Source organism: Oryctolagus cuniculus, chromosome 19 (genome assembly GCF_051225735.1).
Source record: "Oryctolagus cuniculus isolate XC-2025 breed Fujian yellow rabbit chromosome 19, ASM5122573v1, whole genome shotgun sequence".
Lineage (NCBI taxonomy): Eukaryota > Metazoa > Chordata > Mammalia > Lagomorpha > Leporidae > Oryctolagus > Oryctolagus cuniculus.
In genome coordinates, this window is record NC_142885.1 from 8,960,031 (window position 1) to 8,985,528 (window position 25,498).

General features: G+C 41.0%; 1 pseudogene across 1 annotated transcript; it reads left to right on the forward strand.

Moving 5' to 3' along the window:
• The first annotated feature begins 1,244 nt into the window (after positions 1–1,244).
• Positions 1,245–24,780, forward strand: LOC103345258 (cytochrome P450 3A19-like; annotated as a pseudogene). The gene is made up of 7 exons (XR_016226348.1): positions 1,245–1,265; positions 4,446–4,505; positions 6,529–6,608; positions 10,196–10,352; positions 11,647–11,871; positions 13,303–13,459; positions 24,560–24,780. The product of XR_016226348.1 is annotated as a cytochrome P450 3A19-like (transcript).
• Positions 24,781–25,498: the final 718 nt, after the last annotated feature.

Below are 25,498 nucleotides of genomic sequence, written 5' to 3' on the forward strand. Positions count from 1 at the left end.
CCCCACTCAGTTGTGCATATCTCAGTGTCCGTCCCAGGATGGGTTGGGGGAGGGGCAGCGGCGGCTGTTACAGTGGTGCTGTGTGAGCACCCTGTCTCACCTTGGCTTCCAGCGCTGGTGCATAGACACTCTTGCTGGTGTCCTGCTCTTCCGGCATCTGTGTCCTCCTCGCAGGTCCACCCTGTCTCCCCTGTTTCGGAAGAGCTTCCCTTTCCCCAAAACTACAAATTCTCACCCCTCTTTGACCCTTCCCTTCCCAGACCATCGGTGTGCTCCCTCCCTATTCCGCCATCTTCCTAAATTCCTCTCGGTTTCTTCTTCTTTTATCTCTCTCTTTTTTGCTATGGCAGCTTTTATTGTGTGCTGTGACCCTGTAGATAAGTGGAATAATGTCTACTTTCAGTGAACCTCTAGAGGCTTGTAGTGGATGTGGTCAGGTACTCTGTTCATTTCTCCAGATAAGGTAAAAGTGTGCCTAAGGTGACACACCCAGGTTTGTTGTAATTCTTCTCTCTTTGTCTCTCTCTCTCTCTCTCTCTCTCACTCTCTCTGTGTGTGTCTGTGTTTATGTGTCTCATCTCTGTCTCTCTTTTTCACATAAGGGAGGTATGTTCAGCTCAGCTGAGCTCCCCTCCTCAATGGAGACCAGTGCCTAAGTGCTAGCCCCAGTGGGTATAATGTTCATATGCTTGGTCTCAAAGACCACACAAAGGATCTGTTCTGTCCTCAGTGTAAGTACAGATTCCACATCAGTGTCTCTCACCAGGTAACCAGGAACACCTGAGTTTGTGGAGTCTCACACTGAGACTGCTCAAAGTCCCAGCCATACTCTGAGTGCTCCCACACATCCTCATTTTTTCACAGTCCCAGTGTAGAAGCTTCAACAGTCATAAGCTCCTAGCCCCCTGTTATTTCTCCCCACCAGTCAGGAGTCTCCACTCGTCTGGTTGCTGGGTAGAGTCACGAGCTGGCACTGCTTTTATGTATGTCCAAAATGACACCCACTCTATCAGCTTGTACCAGTACACATTTTTAAAGTGATTAGAGAGAGAAATGTGTATGTACTATCCCTTTTTTTTTCTGCTCTGGTTTGGCTGATACACTTTCCCCCATGGAGCTTCAAGCTTCATTCCCTCTAGGCTCTTCCTGCCTCTTTTTCACCAGTGACTTGGGCTGCTGTGGTCTAGTCTCACCTCACTTTCCAGCGCTGGTGTGTATGCTCCCTGCTGTTGGAGTTCCGAGCCATGGGCACCCACGCCCTCCATGTAGGTCCACCATGTTCCTCTAATTGCATTAGTGTTTCCTGATGATTCTTTTTATTTCTGTGGTGTCTGTTGTTACATTCCCTTTTTCATCTCTGATTTTATTGATTTGGGTCTTTTCTGTTCTTTTTTTAGTTAGTTGGGTCAATGTTATGTAAATTTTGTTTATTTTTTTTTAAAAACAGCTCTTCATTTTACTGATCTCTTGTAATTTTTTTTATTCAATTCTGTTGATTTCTTCTCTAATTGTAATATTTGTCTTCTCCTACTAGTTTTGGGTCTGGTTTGCTGAAGTTTTTCTAGATTCTTGAGATGCATTGATAGCTCATTTATTTGGTGCCTTTCCAATTTCTTGATGTAGGCACCTATTGCTATAAACTTTCCTTTTAACACTGCTTTTGCTGTATTCCATAAGTTTTGGTATATTTTGTTGTTATCCTCATTTACTTCCAGAAAGGTTTTGATTTCTCTTTTGATTTCTTCAATGACTTAGTGTTCATTCAGGAGTATGTTGTTCAGTCTCCATGTGTTTGCATATGCTCTAGCGATTCCTGAGTTGCTAATTTCCAGCTTTATTCCTTTATGGTCTGAGAAGCTGCACCGTATAATTCTAATTCTTTTGAATTTGCTGAGACTTGCTTTATGGCAAGTATGTGGTCAATCCTAGAGTAGGTTCCATGTAGTGCTGAGAAGAATGTGTATTCTTTAAGTGTAGGGTGAAAAGTTATATTGATATCTGTTAGATCCATTTGGGCTATAGTGTCGATTAAATCTGCTGTTTCCTTGTTGATCTTCTGTCTGGTTGATCTGTCTATTTCTGAAAGTGGAGTATTGAAGTCCCCCAATACTACTGTATTGGAGTCTAAGTCTCCCTTTAAGTCCTTTAATATACCTTTTAAATAAACCAGTGCCCTGTAATTAGGTGCATATACATTTATAATAGTTACATCTTCCTGTTCAATTGATTCCTTAATCATTATATAGTGCCCCTCTTTGTCTCTCTTAACAGTTTTTGTGTTAAAGTTTATGTTGTCCGATATTAAGATGGCTACGCCAGATCTTTTTTGGTTTCTGTTGGCATGGAATATCTTTTTTCACCCTTTCACTTTCAGCCTGCATGCATCTTTGTTGGAAAGATGTGTTTCTTGTAATCAGCAAAGAGATGGTTTTTGTTCCTTAATCCATTCAGCCAGTCTGTGTCTTTTAACTGGAGAGTTGAGTCCATTAATGTTCAATGTGACTATTGATAGGTAGTGACTTTGCCCTGCCATTTTCCCAAAGATATTTTCTAATATATGCTTTGAACTTCCTGTGATGTTTTACTGGGAGGTTTTCTTCCTTTCCCTTCTTTCATATTGATGGCCGTGTTTCTGTGTTTCTGTGTGTAACATATCTTTAAGCATCTTTTGCAGGACTGGACGAGTGGCGAGAAATTCTTTCAATTTCTGTTTGCTATGAAAGGTCTTTATTTCACCTTCATTCACAAATGAGAGCTTTGCAGGATATAATATTCTGGGCTGGCAGTTTTTCTCTCTTAGTACCTGGGCTATATCTTGCCATTCCCTCTTAGCCTGTAGGGTTTCTGATGAGAAGTCTGCTGTGAGTCTAATTGGAGATGCTCTGAGAGTAATCTGAGGTTTCTCTCTTGCACATTTTAGAATCTCTTTATTTTTCACTGTGTTGAGTTTGATTACAACATGTCATGGTGAGAATCTCTTTGAGTCATGTTTATTAGGGGTTCTGTGAGCTTCTTGTACTAGGATGTCTCTGTCCTTCTCCAAACCCAGGAAGTTCTCTGCTAGTATCTCACAAAAAGGGCTTCTAATCCTTTCTCTCTCTCCATGCCTTCAGGAACTCCTAGAACCCAAATGTTGGGGTTTTTAATAGTATCCTGTAGATTTCTGACATTATTTTTTAGATTTCTAATTTTCTCTTCTTTTCTTTGGTTTGACTGTATACTTTTCTGTGCTCTGTCTTCTAAGTCTGATATTCTCTCTTCTGCTCTACTCATTCTGTTTTTTTTTTTTTTTTTTTTTTTTTTTTTTTTTTTACCGGCAGAGTGGATAGCGAGAAAGACAGAAAAAGGTCATCCTTTTTCTGTTGGTTCACCTCCCAATGGCTGCTGCGGCGGGCGTACTGTGCTGATCTGAAGCCAGGAGCCAGGTGCTTCTCTTGGTATCCCATGTGGGTGCAGGGCCCAAGCACTTGAGCCATCCTCCACTGCACTCCCTGGCCACAGCAGAGAGCTGGCCTGGAAGAGGAGCAACCAGGACAGAATCCGGCACCCCGACCAGGAATAGAACCCGAGGTGAAGGCACCGCAGGTGGATAGAACCCGAGGTGAAGGCACCGCAGGTGGAGGATTAGCCTATTGAGCCGTGGTGCCAGCCACTCATTATGTTTTTAAGACGCTCTAATGCATTTGTCATTTGATCTATGGAATTCTTCATTTCATTTTGATTTCTCTTCGCTATCACAATTTCTTGTTCTACTAGTTTCTTCATTTCATTTTGATTCCTCCTTAAGATTTCATTTTCATGAGAGAGATTTTCTATCCTGTCCAGTAAGGATTTCTGTAGTTCAAGAATTTGTTTTTGAGAACATCTTGATGTTCTTATCATAAATTTTTTGAAATCCATATCTTGCATTTCTTCTATCTCATCATATTCATAATCTTGAATTGGGGTTGTTAGTTCATTTAGGGGCATCAAATATCTTCCTTGTTCTTGTTTCCTTGGTTTCCATGTTTGTTGCTTGGCATTGTGGAGATATTCTTTGGTTTATTCTTTTTTTTTTTCCCTCGCCGTGGTGGGTTTTCTCGGTATACTATGTCCTTAGATTAAGTGGACTGTCTGCTTTTGATGGATCCTTAGAGTCTTGTGATGGGTGTGGGCAGTGAGCTCTGTTGGGTTCTTCAGCATTAAGGGTGTGCCAAAGGTGACACACCCAGGTTAGGCATGGTCTCTCTCTCTCTCTCTCTCTCTCTCACTCTCTAGCTCTCTCGCTCTCTCTCTCTTATTCAGAAGGGAAGTATATCCGCACAGCTGAGCAGAGTTGAAGGCAGTCCTGAGCTCTGAGCTCTGGCCCCTGTGGGTATAATATTCTTCTGCTGTGTCCCAAGGACCACACAAGGGATCTGTGCAGACTTCAGTGTAAGCTCAAATTCCCCTGCAATCCCTCACAGGGTTGCCAAGGTTACCGAGTTTGTGGCATCTCCAGAGAGTACTCACTTCTCCGGTACTCTGTGAGTCCCCTCCCACACTCTCAGTCTTTTTTTTCCCACCGTCTCAGTTCATTAACTCCACACATTTACTAGGTCCTAACCTCCTGTTATTTCTCCCCACCAGAGTCAGGTTTTTCTGCTTGGCTGATGGCAGGCGCAGCTTTTACATATGTCCAAAATGGTGCCTGCTCTTTGTCTTGCTCGGCTTTGTAAGGTGATGAGTGGAGAGAGAGGCTCGTGTCTGTGCTGGTCCCCCTTATTTATTCATTTTTTTCTCTCCTCCAGTCAGCCTAGTGAACTTTCCCCAGCAGGGCTTCAAGCCTCATTCCCTCTAGGCTCTTCCTGCCGCTTCCCTGCCAGTGTCTTGGGCTACTGTGTTTTCGCCTCATCTCCCTTTCCAGTGCTGGTGTGTAGACTTGGCAGCTGGGGTCCTAAGCTGTGGGTGTCCGTGCCCTCTACATAGGTCCACAGTGTCCCACTAGTTCCGGAAGAGTTTCCTCTTCTGATTTTCCCCTAACTTTTCCCTGAAACTACAGTATCTCCACTTTTATTAAACTATCTTTTCCCGGACTATCAGTGTGCTCCCTCCCTATTCCGCCATCTTGAAATTCTTCCCCCTTCAATAAATTATCAAAGGATTATTCATATTTAATATTATATGGGGCTGGCACTATGGCACAGTGGGTAGAACTTCTGCTTGTGATGCCAGCATTCTATATGGGCACTGGTTCATGTCCCAGCTTCTCCTTGTCCAATCCAGTTCCTTGATAATGGACTGAGAAAAGTAGCAACAAATGGCCCAACTGTTTGGGCTGTTGCCACCCATGTGGGATACACAGAAGAAGCTCCTGGCTCCTGACTTCAACCCAGCCCAGCCCATCCCAGCACTGGCTGTTGTGGCCATCTGGGGAGTGAACCAGCAGATGGAAGATTTTTCTCCCTGTTTCTATCTTTTTCTGAAACTCTGACATCAAATAACTAAACCATTTTAAAAAATTTAACTGGTCCTATCATTTCCCTTGAACTTCAAATGGATAAAAATTCCTTCTGTTGCAAGTCTCTTATTTTCACATTCTCCAATAGAGGGCTCTATCAGCCTGCTGGAGGAGAATCTCTTAAATTTGAGCCGCTCATGGCCTGGAGTGTCAAGGGTCTTCTTTGAGCATTGAGGCCACAAACTGCTTACCCCAGGTCTGCACAAAGATATCCGCAGGTCAGAGAAGGAGGACTGGGTACCTCAGTGTTACTAAATATTTTATAACCTTCTCAGAGGGTGAAGTAATTGAGGATGCTTTCACAAACGCTACCAGGACACTCTAAGCATTTCAGATTAATCTGTGCGGGAATTGGCTTAAATTAAAGCAACAGGGGTGGGTATTTAGGCAGGAATTAAGGTGTATACTGGGACTCTAGCACACCATATCAGGTCACCTAAGTTAATGTCCTGCTACACTTCCAATTCCAGCTTCATGCAGCGTGCATGCCGGAAGGCATCAGGTGATGGGTCACATACTTGAGTCCCTGCCATCTACATGGGAGACCCAGGTTGAATCTCAGGATCCTGGCTTTGCCCTTGCCTATCCCTTGATGTTGTGTGCATTTGTGGTAGGAACCCATGGATGAGAGGTCCCTCTGTCTCATTCTGTCCCTCTGAGGTTCAAATAAAGAATTAACAAGAAGACTTGGGGTAGAACAAAAAGGACTGAAGCTCATGAGTTCTTCCTGAGTGAGCAGGCACGACAGCCAGAGGAGCTTGCAATTCTTTATCCAGGAAGCTGTGTTCAGAAGCCAGAGCAGCTCAGGATCAAGGAGGGCAGAGAACAAAAGGTGGCTGGGCTGTGCAGCTGGATTTCTCTCAGGGAAGTAATCCTGCTCACCAGTGTTTGTCGATGGGAGCTTTTTGTTCACTGGTGACTTGGTGGTTCTAGACTTCCAGATTTAAAGGGACTATATCCTTAGAAGGGGTGGGGTACAGTAAGTGCCACACTCCTATCTTGTGAATTCACAAGTGACTGTGATTTTGAAATTTTCTTTCTGCTTACAGAACCAAATAGATTTACATCAATGAATGATTAACTCCCAGAATTCCAAGGATACAGAGTCCCATAAAGATAACCAAGGAGTGCTTCAGGGTCCATGGTTGGGGAGGTCAGAGAGATACCGCTGTTCTGAAAGGATCAGCAAGTTTTCCAGCCAGATGAGCACTGCTCATCAGTTTCAGAAAGGCACATATTTAGACGGTATCAATGATATCTAGAGACTCTTTCTAGAAGTATTTCATGCCTGGAAATCAGTGGTCTGTGGATCTCCAGCTTCAGACCACATTCTGTGTCCCACCTTCTTCCTGATCTGCTGCCCATAAATTGGCATCTAGACAGTCAGTCAGAGGCACAGCGTCCTTACAGTGGTATTGTTAGCTGGAAACACTTGGTTAAAATATTATATTCACCGAATTAACTGAATTGTTCATAACAATTTTTCCTCATTGGTATAAATAATTAACCTCTATGGTTAGTTCTTGAGACTGTAATTATCTTCTTCCCCTTTTAACTTCTACCTACTTGTTTTTATCATCCATGGATTTTTAAATTGAATCATTAAGAGAATGGCTGAAAATTGATAACTTTCTATATCATATATTCTACATTTCGGGCCTGAAATTCCTTGTAAGGGAGACTATTTATTCTCCTTATTTAATAAATATATGTCTCTGTGTGTGTGCACATGCATCTCTATGGGATCTTATATATTACCACTGTATTTTTTTACTATCACCATTTATTTTGATGTTCAAATTCTCTCGGATTTGTCCCCAAGGGTCCTTTCAGGTCAGCTCATGAATCTTTTCTCATCCTCCTCCTTATGCTTACAGTGGTATTGTTAGCTGGAAACACTTGGTTAAAATATTATATTCACTAAATTAACTGACTTCAGTTTTCCCCATTGGCGCACACATAAACACACACATACACACACACATACAGAGTCTTATATTAAATAAATGAAGGAGAATGAATAATCTCCCTTAAAAGGGATAGCAAGTAATAGATGTAGAATAAATGATAGATTTAGAAAGTCATTAATTTTCAACCATTCTCTTAATGATTCAGTTTAAAAATCCATGGATGATGGAATCAAGTAGGTAAAAGTTAAAAGAGGAAGATGATAATTACAGTCTCAAAAATTTTCAATAGAAGTTATTTATTTATACTAATGGGAAAAACTTAATTTATTTAGTGAATATACTTTAACAAAGTGTTTCCAGTTATTTTCTTGTTCTTAAAACACACTTTATCTACTGAGTAGACAGACACAGAACAAGTTCCTGGCTCCTGGCTTCAGATTGGCTCAGCTCTGGCCATTGCAGCCAATTGGAGAGTGAACCAGTGGATGGAAAACCTTTCTCTCTCTCTCTCTCTCTGCCTCTCCTCTCTCTGTGTAACTCTGACTTTCAAATAAATAAATAAAGCTTTAATAAAAAGTGAAGGGGAGAAGGGGGAGGAGGAGAGGGAGGGTTAGAGGAAGGGAGAGGGAGAGAGAGAAACAGGGAAAAGGGAATAGCATTATATTCTTAGAATTGTATCTATGAACTATATTGAACCTATGAAAAGCTTAAAAAATAGAATTTAAAAAGAAACCAAAATCTGGGAACTCAATATGACCATTCCAACTGGAATTCCTTTACTTTTAGATCCTTCAGTGAACAAAGCTAGGAAAATCAAATCAAGTCTGTTTGGAGTGCTCTCTCTCTCTCTCTCTCACACACACACACACACACACACAATAAACCCCTAATTTACTGCCCATTTCTGTGACATAAATACAGTGTTCTTAGCATGGTCAGTTTGAAGTAACCAGTGGTTTGACATCTCAAAAAATAACAATATTTAACAATTGATTCCAGAGAACTGGGATAGGCTGACTCCCTCACACCAGTGTAAATATATCTGTCTGTATCTACTTCTATCCATCTGTCTATCTGTTTTCTGTATATAGTGTTAACACATCTTTAATAAAGAAGAATATTCTGTATCACTAGACATTGCTATTGAGCATTGGCCTGTGGCTATTGGTCCGTCGCTAATTAAACGATGTCTTAATTAATTAAATTTCAAGTTCAAATGGTTCTCTAAGATTAGCGCTTACAATAATTGACAGTAGAGCAATAAACTTTTGAGCTTTTTGGTTTTATGTGGAACATGCCAAAGGGAAAAAAGGATTTCATATTTGAATTTACCCCAAACATCAAAGCAATCACTAGTAGATCAGAACTCTGTATACCTTTTCCACACTCATTCTGCATTGTTTTTAGCTATGAATTACATAGTAGAAGCAGGCATGATGTACATTTCAGGGCTTTAGGGATGAAAAGCATCTAATCTGGTCTTCACAGACCAGTGCCTGACCATGCTTAGCTTCTCTATGGGGAAAAATTAAAAGTGAGGCCAACTTATGGTCATAAGGTCTGGTTGGTGCGCAAGAATTAGATCAATGATGGGGCAGATATTAGGGAAAACTGCACTCAGGTCATGACTGAATAAGCACTGTAATCTCTTCTCACTGAACCTCACTGTTTACATGCCGCGCAGTATCCCATCAACACACTGCTGCTTCAGTAGGCTCGTGTCAGCCACCACCCTGCCACATTAGCTCTTGTTCTGTCACTTCTGTGTATCCTGAGATGGCCCTGTTTAAAGATGTGTGCCTTGTGTCTCCTAGTACCTAATACCTCTCAAAGGAATAGCCCATGTGATTCAAGCTAGGTTGCGCCCACAGATCACATCTGGTCAAAGTGCAGATTTTGACTCTGTGGTTCTAGGTTGGGGGTTGAGACCAGCATTTCTACTGAGATCTGGTTTGCTGGGAATGCTGCTCCTCCCTCTGAGTAACCAGAGTCTATCTGTGGCCCATATTTAGATGAAAAAAAAATCCTTCAATTTCCCCTACAATGAAACCTTAGTATTAGAAACTCTCAAACTTTTTCAGTCCCTATTGTAGCTAGAATAAAATGATTTTTCCTGGGGAACAATACTACCTGCTACTTGTGGCTAAAGTATGTTTTTGCAAAAAGATTTATTTAAATTATTTATTTGAAAGGCAGAGTTAGAGAGAGAGGAAGATACAGAGAGATTTTCCATCCACTGGTTCACTCCCCAAATGGCTGCAAGGGCCAGAGCTGGGCCAGGCCAAAGCCAGGGCTTCTTTCAGGTTTCCCATGTGGGTGCAGGGGCCCAAGCACTTGCTCCATTCTCTGCTGCTTTCCCAGGCACATTAGCAAGGAGCTGGATCAAAAGTGGAGCAGCTGGGACATGAACTGGTGCCCATATGGGATGCCAGCATTGCAGGCAGCAACTTAACCCATCACACTACAACACTGGCCGAGCTAAAGTACTTTTACAATTGCCCATGAGACATATCAGTAACACTGAGTGTGTCAGAAATGCTCTCTCCTGAAATGACCCAGTTCTGGTGGCAGTGAGGATGGCACAGTGTGGGACAGATGACCAAGAGTAGCATAGATCTTGGGAAAAACAACTGAAATAATTCTTTCCTGGTGCTGTAAGAGAGACATCAGGCCGATTACCCCTCCCTGTGTCTCTTTCAATTGCTTTACCACTTTTACCTTTGTGGATCTCGGAACGTCTCTTCATCTACTTGGTGATGTTTTGCATTGACCTGCTGTACCTGAAAGGCGTTTCCTCTCCTTTTAGCTCTGATATGGAGCTTGTAGCCCAAGCAGTTACATTTGTTTTGGCTGGCTAGGAGACCACTGGCAGTACTCTTTCCAATATTTTGTATTTATTGGCCCCTCACCCTGATGCCCAACAGAAGCTGCAGGGGGAGACTGATGCAGTTTTACCCAATAGGGTGAGAGGAAGATCCTGGAGAGTGGTGAAGCCAGGAGCCTCCCTCAGGGCTCACTAGGTGACTGCTGCACAAAGTGTGAACATCAAATCTTTACTGATATTCCTTAGGAAGATACAAAACAAAGAAACACAGCTGATGGATACCACTCGCAGAAATGTAAATTCTTTGTAAAACAGTAGTGATCCTACTCTACTGGATATTTGTTCCTGCAATAATTGAAGGTCAGACACATCCACAGTAAGCATTTATTGATGCTTGCTGGTAGTTACTCTGCTAAATGTGGCTGGACTTGCTCTGCTTTGCTGCTGACTGAGCAAGGCGGCCCTGGCCTGCACTGTGCAGGCTGACTCTGCTCCACACCCCTTTCATCAACCAGTTATACAGCTGGTGGTGAAGAAGTCAAGATGTGAACAAGGGTGTATGGATCCTGAGAAAACTCCTAACTTCTACAATATGGACTCTCCAGTGCAACACCCAGCAATGGTTGTATACTGCATACACTGTTTTTATGTCTCTGCCCAAACTGGGATTCTCTGGGGTGTGAGGAGACCTGGTGTTTGAGAGTGGTGTGCCTGCTGTGGCAGTAAGGTGGACACAAGGATCTTCTTGAGGACTGCAGTCAAGTCCTGCAGCAGCAGCTGGGCGTCTAGAGGAGCAACACAGGATGGGGCGGAGTGTGGGTTCCTAGCCTCTGCAGAACTTCCACTAGAACTGAAGTTGCTGTCCTGGTAGATCTGTTTTTAACCTTCTATTGCTATACTTGGGATAGAATGGAGTTAGTTTCTCTGCAAATAATTGATAGCATTTTTATATAATATAGTATTTATCTCTAAATTTCTACATGTAATTCAAGTGTTTGCCAAGCAGGATTTTTCAACTAAGGAATCTGAGGTTTGCTTTTTCCATTTTCTTGATTGCTACAAATGTGTGAGGCCTTTTTTTTAAAGGATTAAAAGCACCTATTACTTTGGGTTATTTTACTTGACAGTAATATCCATAGTCTATTGGACATGATTAGTCACATGAGAAAGAAAAAGCTCTACAGGACTGTGCTAAGAATTTCAGGTGCTGGATAGTTGAATTGTCCCAAAGTTCTGCTATATTCTTTAACTGTTCCCCACATATTATTGAGCAAATCAAAGCCATGGTAGTTATTAACATGTTTATAAATGAGAAGATCCTTTACCAACATGAGCTTTCTTTAGAGGGCTTAACATTTCAATACTCTGCATCAACTGAGTTGAAACTTAATTCCAAATCTCAGTTTACCTAATTCTGCTTCCTTACTTCCCAGGGCCCTGTTGATTATGATGCCCTATTGCAGATAGAATATCTGGAAATGGTGGTGAATGAAACTCTCAGATTATTCCCAACATATAGCAGACTCGAGAGGAGCTGTGAGAAAGATATTGAAGTGAATGGGGTATTCATCCCCAAAGGGACATTAGTGAAAGTATTGATAGGTCCTTCACCGAGACCCAAAATACTGGACAGCGCCTGAGAAGTTCTGCCCTGAAAGGTACAGACCCCATGGGAAAGGGAGGCCCCTCTAAATTAGGCTAGTCCATGCACATTCTGATGTCTGTTTCTCTAGATAGAATAGAGGTGATTGTAAAACAACTTGCTTTTAAGTGTCTTTTTCCAGAGATTTGTTTTATTTACTAAGATGATAATCATGGCAACTTTACAGACTATAAACTAGAACAAAAGAACTATACCCACTCATATTCTCAACACATTAAAATAATGTGATATATATCCTTACAGTAACATATCTAGGTTTTTTTTTTTTTAAAAAACTAGAATAGTATCACATTTGACTTAGTTTGAACAGCTGCTAACTTCTCACAGTAACTCAGAAGCTATTCTATGTTGTTACATATACATGAGAGGGGTTCAAAAACCTGATGAAAACTCATTAATTCCACTTTTTCCATTAACATTTTGAAGCCCCCTCCTATACAAACACACATGTACAATCTCTATAAAGCTGTTTATACAATGTTTGTACCTTCAATCAATCTCCATGTGCCCATTACCTGTACTGATAATCACAGACCCATGTCAGCTGCCCCATCCGGACAACCACAATCCCCGAGTGCCATGACTGTGAAGCACATCTACTGTAAACAGTTCAGGATGTTTCCCAAGATACAAGGACTCTTAAAACACACAGCACGGTTTTATTATCATTTTCCCCAAATCAGCACTTTTTTCCTGAAAGTAAACTAATATGAGGAATCGAATTTGAGTAAACTATGGGTTTAATGTTCAAGGAATTTATAAACTAGTGTAAGAGTCAGGGAAGGAAATTTGTGATGATATTACAGTAACCTCACTGCCTGTGTAAACTATCTGACTTACACCTCTCTGTGAGTGTGTGGGAGTGGGGGCAGAGAGAGAAGGAAAGGGACACAGAGATTGAGAGAGAAGATAGAGGAGGAAGAGATGAAGGAGGAGTAAGACGAGGGGGAAGGGAGAAGAGGAGGAGAGGGCAGAAAAAAAGGAGAGCAAAGCATATATGGGAAGCAGAAATAACCATTACAACAGTGGGAAGCATTTTCTCCTGCTCTTCCTCATTGTGCATATGACCAATATGAAGTGTGAGTTGAGGCAGAAACTTACTGTCCCCTCATCTGTCTCATTTCCTGTGTGCTTTTCAGAATATGAACTTTTCACTACCATGAATATAATGCTCAAGTTTAAAGATAAATTTTCCTGTCAACAACCTTCATATAAATGCATCTCAGCAAGACTGAGGGATCCTCTAGCGTAAGGGAAACAGGAAGGATCTTCATCCAATTTTCATAGCCAAGTAACTGTAGCAGGATTACAATGACCACTCCACAAACCTTTACTGCATACTACAGGGAGTGTGAGAGCCTTGAGTACTTCAGTTTTGTGGTTCTCATGCTTTATTAACCTGTTTTATGTACTGTTGTGGAACCAGGTTCAAGAAGAATGAGGACAGCGTAGAGCCTTATACATACCTTCCATTTGGAGCTGGACCCCGTAACTGCATCGGCGTGAGGTTTGCTCTCATGACATTGAAAGCTGCTGTTGTCAGAGTCCTGCAGAACTTCTTCAAACCTTGCAAAGAAATACAGGTCAGACGTAAACTTTGTGAAGAATGTTTGATTGAAAGGGGTTTTAATTGAGAGAAAGAATACGCTCTCTTTTTCATTTTTTTAAAATCTGTTCTGTGCACCAAAGAATCTTTTAGAATACATCTGTAAATCTTTGGGGAATTTTGGTTCTGGTATTCTAAATCTGACTTTGTGGAACAAAATATAAAAATCACCCAGTGTCAATGCAGATTAACATCACTTTATTATTTGTAATCTTCTAAAACTACAGCAAAAAAACCTGTTTTCTTGTCAGTTAGAGATGGGAGTTTTGCACAGCTGTGTAGGACGATGGTTACCTCATCATGTTTTTTTTTTTAATTTTAAATCTTTAATTAGTCTTCACGTTTCTCCTTCTTTTGCTTCCAAAAGGAGAGAGCATGTGGCTCCCTCGCCTGTACATTGTCCGTGGTCCCTGGGCTGGGGCGGGTCCAGGCCACCTGTCCTCCGCCTGGGAACCTGGTGCCATGCAGCCCCAGGCCCCTCATCATGTTTTTTTCATGGTGCTCTCTTCCACCACACTTTGTACAGGCACTCTCATGACAGTGGCTCAATCAGTGGCTGTACATAGGAATCTCTGGGATGCTTTAGGAAACTCATGCTTGGGTCATTTCAAAAATCTTAAAGTAACTCACCTAGGGTGCGGCTTGAAGAGCCACACAGTGGTTCTAGTGTGCAGCCACGGTTGGAAGTCACTGATTTATGTCATTTCTGCCAGATATGAAGGGTACTCCCTGTTCACAGTAATATAACCTTACCAAAGCTCTGCTCCAGGAAAGCTGGCCTTTTTCCATACTAATAGTGATTCTTTGATACTTCTTCCCTCTCTCACTCTCTTCTCATCCTTCAAGTCCTAGTTAAATCCCATATCCCTGCAAGAGGACCTCCCCATGTGACCCAGTCCCATTCACTCCTCTGCATTTTTATTCATTACTGTATGCTATCATCATCATCATCATCATCATCATCTAAGTGGATATTCTGTTCTTAAACCTTCCAGTCTAGTTCTCCAATTTAAGACTATCTCTCCCTCTCTCCTCAACTTAACCTTAGCATTGGTTTTATTTTTCAATAAATTCCCAGTGGTGGCTTGCAGAGGACTCTGTTCATCTCAAGCATTAAGTAGCTGTATAATAAATTATTTGTAATTGATTGGGAGTTCTTATATGTGGATTTTAAGCTATTTTAATTTTTAAATTTAACAAATTACACTTGTATGTGTGCATGTGTTTGTCTTCCTATTTGGCTACAGAAAATATATATGCCATCCCATTAAAATTTAAACATAATACAGTGTAAATTTATATCAAGGCTTGGAGTCCCTCCTCTTAATAATTTAAAGAATAGATGTGAATGATTAATATCACATAAAGCCCAATGAGATTTATTTCTAGGGTTGTGCATTTAATAGTCAGCTCCTATCCTTTAGTAATCTTCTACATGATAGAGGAGGAAGATGCATTTGGTTTCTATCATCTTTATGCCTTTATCACAGTTGTGTAGCTATCATGTATGTACTTTTCTTTTTTTTTTTTTTTAACTTTTATTTAATGAATATACGTTTCCAAAGCACGAATAATGGATTACTATGGCTTCCCCCCCATAACGTCCCTCCCACCCACAACCCTCCCCTTTCCCACTCCCTCTCCCCTTCCATTCACATCAAGATTCATTTTCGATTATCTTAATATACAGAAGATCAGCTTAGTATACATTAAGTAAGGATTTCAACAGTTTGCTCCCACACAGAAACATAAAGTGAAAAATAATAGATGATTTTTTTTAATGATGATGAAATCAGATCAGACCTATTGTCATGTTTAATCCCAGTGAGAGTCAAGTTGGGAGTTGATAGTTTCTTTTTTTTTTTTTTTTACAGAGGATCAGTTTAGTATGCATTAAGTAAAGATTTCAACAGTTTGCACCCCCATAGAAACACAAAGTGAAATATATTATTTGAGTACTCGTTATAGCATTAAATCTCAATGCACAGCACATTAAGGACAGAGATCCTACATGAGGAGTAAGTGCACAGTGACTCCTGTTGTTGACTTTACCAATTGACACTCCTGTCTATGGCATCAGTAATCTCCCTATGCTCCAGTCATGAGTTTCCAAGGCTATGGAAGCCCCTTGAGTTCTCCGACTCTTATCTTGTTTAGACAAGGTCATAGTCAAAGTGGAGGTTCTCTCCTCCCTTCAGAGAAAGGTACCTCCTTCTTTGAAGACCTGTTCTTTCCACTGGGATCTCACTCACAGAGATCTTTTGCCAGAGTGTCTTGGCTTTCCATGCCTGAAATACTCTCATGGGCTTTTCAGCCAGATCTGAATGCCTTTAGGGCTGATTCTGAGGCCAGAGTGCTATTTAGGGCATCTGCCATTCTATGAGTCTGCTGAGTATCTCACTTCCCATGTTGGATCACTCTCCCCTTTATTTATTCTATCGGTTAGTGTTAGCAGGTACTAGACTTGCTTATGTGCTCCCTTTGACTCTTAGTCCTTTCATTATGATCAATTGCGAACTGAAATTGATCACTTGGACTAGTGAGATGGCATTGGTACATGCCACCTTGATGGGATTAAATTGGAGTCCCCTGGTATGCTTCTAACTCTACCATTTGGGGCAAGTCAGCTTGAGCATGTCCCAAATTATATATCTCTTCCCTCTCTTATTCCTACTCTTATGTTTAACAGGGATCACATTTCAGTTAAATTTCAACACTTAAGAATAACTGTGTATTAATTACAGAAATTAAATCAGTCATATTAAGTAGAACAGACAAAAAAAACTACTAAGAGGGATAATGTATTAAGTTGTTCATTAACAGTCAGGGCTATGCTGATCAAGTCACCGTTTCCCATAGTGTCCCTTTCACTTCAACAAGTTTCCTTTTTGGTGTTCAGTCAGTTGTCACCGATCAGGGAGAACATATGGTATTTGTTGCTTTGGGACTGGCTTATTTCACTCAGCATGATGTGTTCCAGATTCCTCCATTTTGTTGCAAATGACTGCATTTCGTTGTTTCTTACTGCAGTATAGTATTCTAAAGAGTACATATCCCATAATTTCTTTATCCAGTCTGCCGTTGATGGGCATTTAGGTTGGTTCCAGGTCTTAGCTATTGTGAATTGTGCTGCAATAAACATTAGGGTGCAGACCGCTTTTTTGTTTGCCAATTTAAATTCCTTTGGGTAAATTCCAAGGAGTGGGATGGCTGGGTCGAACGGTAGGGTTATATTCAGGTTTCTGAGGAATCTCCAGACTGATTTCCATAGTGGCTTGACCAGTTTGCATTCCCACCAACAGTGGGTTAGTGTCCCTTTTTCCCCACATCCTCGCCAGCATCTGTTGTTGGTAGATTTCTGAATGTGAGCCATTCTAACCGGGGTGAGGTGGAACCTCATTGTGGTTTTGATTTGCATTTCTCTGATTGCTAATGACCTTGAACATTTTTTCATGTGCCTGTTGGCCATTTGGATTTCCTCTTTTGAAAAATGTCTATTGAGGTCCTTGGCCCATCTCTTAATTGGGTTGTTGGTTTTGTTTTTGTGGAGTTTCTTGATCTCTTTGTAGATTCTGGTTATTAACCCTTTATCTGTTGCATAGTTTGCAAATATTTTTTCCCATTCTGACGGTTGTCTCTTCACTCTCCTGACTGTTTCTTTTGCAGTACAGAAACTTCTCAATTTGATGCAATCCCAATAGTTAATTTTGGCTTTGACTGCCTGTGCCTCCCGGGTCTTTTCCAGAAACTCTTTGCCTGTGCCAATATCTTGAAGGGTTTCTCCAATGTTCTCTAGTAACTTGATGGTGTCAGGTCGTAGATTTAGGTCTTTAATCCATGTTGAGTGGATTTTTGTGTAAGGTGTAAGGTAGGGGTCTTGCTTCATGCTTCTGCACGTGGAAATCCAATTTTCCCAGCACCATTTATTGAATAGACTGTCCTTGCTCAAGGAATTAGTTTTAGATCCTTGATCAAATATAAGTTGGCTGTAGATGTTTGGGTTGATTTCTGGTATTTCAATTCTGTTCCATTGGTCTATCCTTCTGTTTCTGTACCAGTACCATGCTGTTTTGATTACAACTGCCCTGTAGTATGTCCTGAAATCTGGTATTGTGATGCCTCCGGCTTTGTTTTTGTTGTACAAGATTGCTTTAGCTATTCGAGGTCTCTTGTGCCTCCATATAAATTTCAGCACCAATTTTTCCAGATCTGAGAAGAAGGTCTTCGGTATCTTGATTGGTATTGCATTGAATCTATAAATTGCTTTTGGGAGAATGGACATTTTGATGATATTGATTCTTCCAATCCATGAGCATGGAAGATTTTTCCATTTCTTGGTATTCTCTTCTATTTCTTTCTTTAAGGTTTTGTAATTTTCATCGTAGAGATCTTTAACGTCCTTGGTTAAGTTTATTCCAAGGTATTTGATTGTTTTTGTAGCTATTGTGAATGGGATTGATCTTAGAAGTTCTTCCTCAGCCATGGCATTGCCTGTGTATACAAAGGCTGTTGATTTTTGTGCATTGATTTTATACCCTGCTACTTTGCCAAACTCTTCTATGAGTTCCAATAGTCTCTTGGTAGAGTTCTTTGGGTCCCCTAAATAAAGAATCATGTCATCTGCAAAGAGGGATAGTTTGAGTTCTTCCTTCCCAATTTGTATCCCTTTAATTTCTTTTTCTTGCCTAATAGCTCTGGCTAGAACCTCCAGAACTATATTGAATAGCAGTGGTGAGAGTGGACATCCCTGTCTGGTCCCAGATCTCAGTGGAAATGCTTCCAACTTTTCCCCATTCAATAGGATGTTGGCTGTGGGTTTTTCATAGATTGCTTTGATTGTATTGAGGAATGTTCCTTCCAAACCCAGTTTGCTTAGAGTTTTCATCATGAACGGGTGTTGTATTTTATCAAATGCTTTCTCGGCATCTATTGAGAGAATCATATGGTTTTTCTTCTGCAGTCTGTTAATGTGGTGTATCACATTGATTGTCTTGCGCACATTAAACCATCCCTACATACCAGGGATAAATCCCACTTGGTCTGGGTGGATGATCTTTCTGATGTGTTGTTGAATTCTATTGGCGAGAATTTTATTGAGGATTTTTGCATCTATGTTCATCAGGGATATTGGTCTGTAATTCTCTTTCAGTGCTGCATCTTTTCCCGGCTTAGGAATTAAGGTGATGCTGGCTTCATAGAAAGAATTTGGGAGGATTCCCTCTTCTTCAATTGTTCTGAATAGTTTGAGAAGAATTGGAGTTAGTTCTTCTTTAAATGTCTGGTAGAATTCAGCAGTGAATCCATCTGGTCCTGGGCTTTTCTTTGTTGGGAGGGCCTTTATTACTGTTTCAATTTCTGTCTCAGTTATGGGTCTGTTTAGGTTTTCGATGTCTTCCTGGTTCAATTTTGGTAGGTTGCATGTGTCCAGGAATCTATCCATTTCTGATAGGTTTCCCTGTTTGCTGGCATACAAGTCCTTGTAGTAATTTCTGATGATTCTTTTTATTTCTGTGGTGTCTGTTGTTACATTTCCTTTTTCATCTCTGATTTTATTGATTTGGGTCTTTTCTCTTCTTTTTTTAGTTAGTTGGGCCAATGGGGTGTCAATTTTGTTTATTTTTTCAAAAAACCAGCTCCTCGTTTGGCTGATTTTTTGTAATGTTTTTCTTGATTCAATCCTGTTGATTTCTTCTCTGATTTTAATTATTTCTCTTCTCCTACTAGATTTGGGTCTGGTTTGCTGTAGGTTTTCTAGATCCTTGAGGTGAATAGAAAGCTCATCTATTTGGTGCCTTTCCAATTTCTTGATGTAGGCACCTATTGATATAAACTTTCCTCTTAACACTGCTTTTGCTGCATCCCATAAGTTTTGGTATGTTGTGCTGTTATCCTCATTTACTTCCAGAAAGTTTTTGATTTCTCTTTTGATTTCTTCTATGACCCATTGTTCATTCAGGAGCATGTTGTTCAATCTCCATGTGTTTGCGTATGCTCTAGGGATTCCTGGGTTGCTAATTTCCAACTTCATTCCTTTATGGTCTGAGAAGCTGCATGGTATGATTCTAATTCTTTTGAATTTGCTGAGACTTGCTTTATGGCCTAGTATGTGGTCAATCCTAGAGAAGGTTCCATGTACTGCTGAGAAGAATGTATAATCTTTAGCTGTAGGATTGAAAGTTCTGTAAATATCTGTTAGATCCATTTGGGCTATAGTGTCGTTTAAATCTACTGTATCCTTGTTGATCTTCTGTCCTATTGATCTGTCTATTTCTGAGAGTGGAGTATTGAAGTCCCCCAGTACTATTGTATTGGGGTCTAAGTCTCCCTTTAAGTCCGTTAACAAATCTTTTAGATAAACCGGTGCCCTGTAGTTAGGTGCATATACATTGATAATTGTTATATCTTCCTGTTGAATTGATCCCTTAATCATTATGTAGTGTCCCTCTTTGTCTCTCTTAATGGTTTTTGTGGTAAAGTTTATGGTGTCTGATATTAAGATGGCTACGCCTGCTCTTTTTTCATTTCTGTTGGCATGGTATATCTTTTTCCAGCCTTTCTCTTTCAGTCTGTATGGATCTTTGTTGGAAAGATGTGTTTCTTGTAAGCAGCAAATAGATGGGTTTTGTTTTTTAACCCAATCAGCCAAACGGTGTCTTTTAACTGGACAGTTCAGGCCATTCACGTTCAATGTGACTAATGATAAGTGGTAACTTTGCCCTGCCATTTGCCAAAGATAAGTTCTAATATATGCTTTGAATTCCCTGTGATCTTTTGCTGTGAGCTTTCCTTCCTTGGTTTCCTTCCTTTACCTTCTTTCATATTGATGACCGTGTTTCTTTGTTTCTGTGTGTAACACATCTTTAAGCATCTTTTGCAGGGCTGGACGAGTGGCAACAAATTCTTTCAATTTCTGTTTGTTATGAAAAGTCTTTATTTCACCTTCATTCACAAATGATAGCTTTGCAGGATATAATATTCTGGGCTGGCAGTTGTTCTCTCTTAGTACCTGGGCTATATCTTGCCATTCCCTCCTAGCTTGTAGAGTTTCTGATGAGAAGTCAGCTGTGAGTCTGATTGGAGATCCTCTGAGAGTAATCTGACGTTTCTCTCTTGCACATTTTAGGATCTTTTCTTTATGTTTCACTGTGGAGAGTTTAATTACAACGTGTCGTGGTGAGGGTCTCTTTTGGTCGTGTTTATTAGGGGTTCTGTGAGCTTCCTGTACTAGGATTTCTCTGTCCTTCTCCAAACCTGGGAAATTTTCTGCTAATATCTCACTAAAAAGGCCTTCTAATCCTTTCTCCCTCTCCATGCCTTCAGGAACTCCTAGAACCCGAATGTTGGGTTTTTTAATAGTATCCTGAAGATTCCCGACAATATGTTTTAGATTCCTAATTTCCTCTTCTTTTCTTTGGTCTGACTGTATCCTTTCCTGTTCTCTGTCTTCTAAGTCCAATATTCTCTCTTCTGCTTCTCCCATTCTGTTTGTAAGGCTCTCTATTGTGTTTTTCATTTGATCTATTGAATTCTTCACTTCAGTCACTATCCCAGTTTCCTGTTGTACTAGTTGTTTCGTTTCATTTTGATTCCTCCTTAATATTTCATTTTCACGAGAGAGATTTTCTATCTTGTCCATTAAGGATTTCTGTAGTTCAAGAATTTGTTTTTGAGAACTTCTTAATGTTCTTATCAATTTTTTGAGATCTGCTTCTTGCATTTCTTCTATGTCATCATCCTCATAATCTTGAATTGGGGTGTCTTTTTCATTTGAGGGCTTCATGGTGACTTCCTTGTTTTTATTACCTTGGTTTTTGCGTTTGTTATTTGTCATATTGGAGATATTTGGTTTCTTCACTGTGGTGCTTTTTCTTGTTATACTATGACTCTAGATTAAGTGGACTATCTGTTTTTGATGGAGCCTTAGGGCTTGAGATGGGTGTGGCCTGAGAGCTCTGTTTGGTGTGCCAAAGGTGACACTCCCAGGTTAGGCGTGGTAAACCTCTCTCTCTCTCTCTCTCTCTCTCTTTTTTTTTTTGATTCAACAGGGAAGTTATTCTGCACAGCTGAACAAAGTTGGAGGTAGTTAGCAGGCAAATGATATACCCACAGGAGCCAGAGATCAGAAGCTCTTTCCCAAGGACCACACAGGGAATCTGTTCGGCCCTTAGAGTGGGCTCAAATTCTCCTTCAGTCTCCCACTGGGTTGCCAAAGTTACGGAATTGTAGCGTCTCTGGAGAGTGCTCACGTGAATTCCGTGAGTTCTCTCCCCCACCGTCTCTTTTTTCACAGTCTCAGTTCAGTAGCACCATAAATTTACTAAGTCCTAATCTCCTGTTAATTCGCCCCACCCAGAGTCAGGTTTTACTGCTAGGCTCAGGGCCGGTGCAGACCTGAGGTCGCTCTGTTTATGACGTATGTCCAAGATGGCGCCTGCTCTTTGTCTTGCTCGCCCTTGAGAGGTGAGCGGAGAGAGAGAAACCCGTGTCCGTACCAGTCACCTTTTTTTTTTTTCCCTCTCTCTCTCTTCCAGTTAGCTTGGTGAAGTCCCCCCCGCCCCGGGGGTCGTTCCCTCTAGTCTTCTCTCTCCGCTTGCCTGCCGGTGTCTCGGGTTATTGAGGTTCGGCTCACCTCGCGTTCCAGCGCTGGTGTGTTGAGTCTGCCGCTGATGTCCCGAACTGTGGGCTCCCACGCTCTCCACGCAGGTCTGCTCCCCTTCCAGCGCCGATGTGTGGACTCGGAGCCCTGGACTTCCCAAGTCTCCCCGCTGTTGCACTCCCCTTCGAGCACTTGCGCGCCGACTCTGCAGCTTGCGCACCTCAGTCCCGCGGCTCGGCTTCCGCGGCTCAGTCCCGCGGCTTGGTCCTGCGGTTCGGCTTTCGCGCGCGGTGGGCGACCTTGTTCTCCCAGTAGGTCCTCCGATTCACGCCCACTGGATCCAGAAGAGTTTTGTCTGCAATATTTTCCTGGTTCTTTTTTCTGAGGCTACCGTAACTCCCCTTTTATTAAACTAAATTTTCCTGGACTATCGGTGCGCGCCCTCACTATTCCGCCATCTTGGCTCCGCCCAGCCATGTATGTACTTTTCAAAAAAGATTTATCTATTTATTTGAAAGTCAGAGTTACACAGAGAGAGTAGAGGCAGAGAGAGAGAGAGAGAGAGAGAGAGAGAGAGGTCTTCCATCTGATGGTTTACTCCCTAATTGGCCACAATGGCTAGAGCTGCACCAATCTGAAGCCAGGAGCCAGGAGCTTCTTCTGGGTCTGCTACACAGGTGCAGGGGCCCAAGGACTTGGGCCATCTTCTACTGCTTTCCCAGGCCATGGCAGGTAGCTGGATTGGAAGTGGAGCAGCCGGGTCCGGAACTGGCACTGAGGTGCTTCAGGCCAGGGCATTAACCCGCTGCACCACAGCACCAGCCCTTATCATGTATGTACTGATAGAAGGCTCACCTCCTAGATAAAGTGGGCTCCTTGTACACCAGGGACAAGGGGGCTATTCATTGGAAAGCTATCAATCATTTATAGCCTATTTCCAAATCTCCCTATGTCCTTGCCTTTCATTCAGTAGAGATCAGAATGTTACTCTGTGGGTGGCTCCTTCAACACTGTAGGAGTGGCATGATTATAAAGTGGGATCAGGGAAATGCAAATAAAAGCAACTGAGGTTCATCTCACCCCAAAAGAATGGCTCTCATACAGAAATCAACAAATGCTGACAAGGATGTAGGGGTAAAGGTACACTAATCCACTGCTGGTGGGAATGTACTCTAGAAGACAGTACAGAGATTCCTCAGAAATCTAAAAATAGATCTACCATATGACCCAGCAATCCCACTCCTGGGAATTTATGCAAGTGAAATGAAATCAGCATATGAAAGAGTGATCTGTACTCCCTTGTTTATTGCAGCTCAATTCACAATAGCTAAGACATGGAATCAACCCAGATGTCCATCGACTGATGATTGGATAAAGAAAATATGGCACATATACACTATGGAACACTACTCAGCCTTAAAAAAGAATAAAATCCTGCCTTTTACAAGAAAATGAATGCAACTGGAAACCATTATGCTTAGTGAAATGAGCCAGTTCCAAAAAAGATAAATGTCGCATGTTTTCTCTGATATGTGAAAGTTAATATAGAATAAAAAATTTATAGGAAGGAAAAAAAATGACTAGTAAAAACATTGTAAGACTTCAGGAGTTCCCCATGTACCCTACCCTGGAAATCCAAGAGAGTGCTGGGAAAGAAAAGCACAATGCTTCCTGAAGCCCCTTTTCCATCAGTAAACTGGACAGGTTCAGCAGGAAGAGGACCCGAGACTCTAAGTTGAAGACTTCCCATATAATTAAAATATGTATTACCATAGATCCAGCAGGTTGAGCCACTGCTTGGGATGCCTGAATCTTATATTGGAGTATCTGAGATCAACTCTCACCTCTACTTCCAATCCGGCCTCCTGATAATGTACCTGGGAGGCAGAATATAATGACCCAAGTATTTGGTTTCCTGCTGTCCCTGTGGGAGACCAGGATGGAATTCCTGGATCCTGGCTTCGGTCTGGTCCAGCTTTGGTTGTTGCAATAAAATGGGGAATGAACCAGTGAATGGAAAATCTCTCTGACACTCTGCCTTTTAAATAAATAAATATTTTAAATGTTATTACCTACTCAAGATCACCTTGTAATCTTTACCATACAAAAAGTTAAATGTATGTGACTGTTCACAAATGGTTTGCCATAATGCATAAGAATGCAGTTTAAGCTTTTCAAACTCACCCTTTTTGCTTACAATATAAGTCAAAAGAGCACAAGTCCATCATTATGTCTCAGGCCTAATGCAGATAGGTGTTCCATAAATAGCTTGTTCAATGAACAAATGGATCAATACTTTCCTTACACAATGCTGACACACTTCATTGGATAATTGTAAGGAATCCCAGATATATGAGGGTAAAGTAGCTTATATATTTGTAAAAAAGTATTAATTTTAATGGACTTTTTATCTTCTTTGCTTCTGTTGTTAGTGGTGCTTCAGTTATTTTGCTTCTCAATATGTTTGTTTCACTGTTGCAGATCCCCATGAAATTAGGCCATAGACTTCATTATGGACCAGAAAAACCCATAGTTCTAAAGGCTTGTATAAGATGGATCATACATGAAACCTAACATTTCTTTGAGGCTGTGCTTTGTTCTTCAAGGAAGCTGTATCCAGAAAAACAAATACTTCCATTCACTTTGTGACTAAATCACAGATGAGGATAAGCTCAACGTACTTCACTTGATGAAAGATCGGAGATTTGGTACATTCACTGAGCTTGGTTGGTTGAGGTGTAGAGTGTTACTTATTGTGTGCTATAAAAGAGTTGACTAAATTTATGCCACATATGTAGAATGGCTTCTCTGATTCTCATAGGATGATTTGCAATCATGTTCAGTTAGCACCTTCAACATATACAGTGAATAAATATTTCTCAACAATTTTAACAATCGTACTGATAATTAAAATTATTGTGATGACTTTTAGTAGTGATATTTATATCAAATGTTTATGTGTAATATAGTATTATTCTGAGAAAAACAATGGAACAGAATAAAGCCCCAGAAGTTAATTCATACATCTACAACTACATCTTTAACAAACAGGCTGAATGAAAATCAATCCATGGAGAAAGAATGGGAAGTCCAAGTACAGGAGGCACATAGACCTCCTAATAGACATGAAAAGATCCTCACCACAACACATTGTAGTCAGACTTTCAAAAGTAAAACATAAAGAAAGGATTACAAATGTGCATGAGAGAAATGCCAAATTACTTTCAGAGGATCTCCAATTAGACTTACAGCTGACCTCTTATGAGAAACCCTACAGCCTAGGAGAGAATGAAGAGACATAGCACAACTCTTAAGAGAAAAAAAATAGTGAACCCAGAATACAGTACCATACAAGGTTCACATTTATGAATGAAGGTGAAATAAAGACCTTCCATAACAAACAAATTGAAAATAATTTGC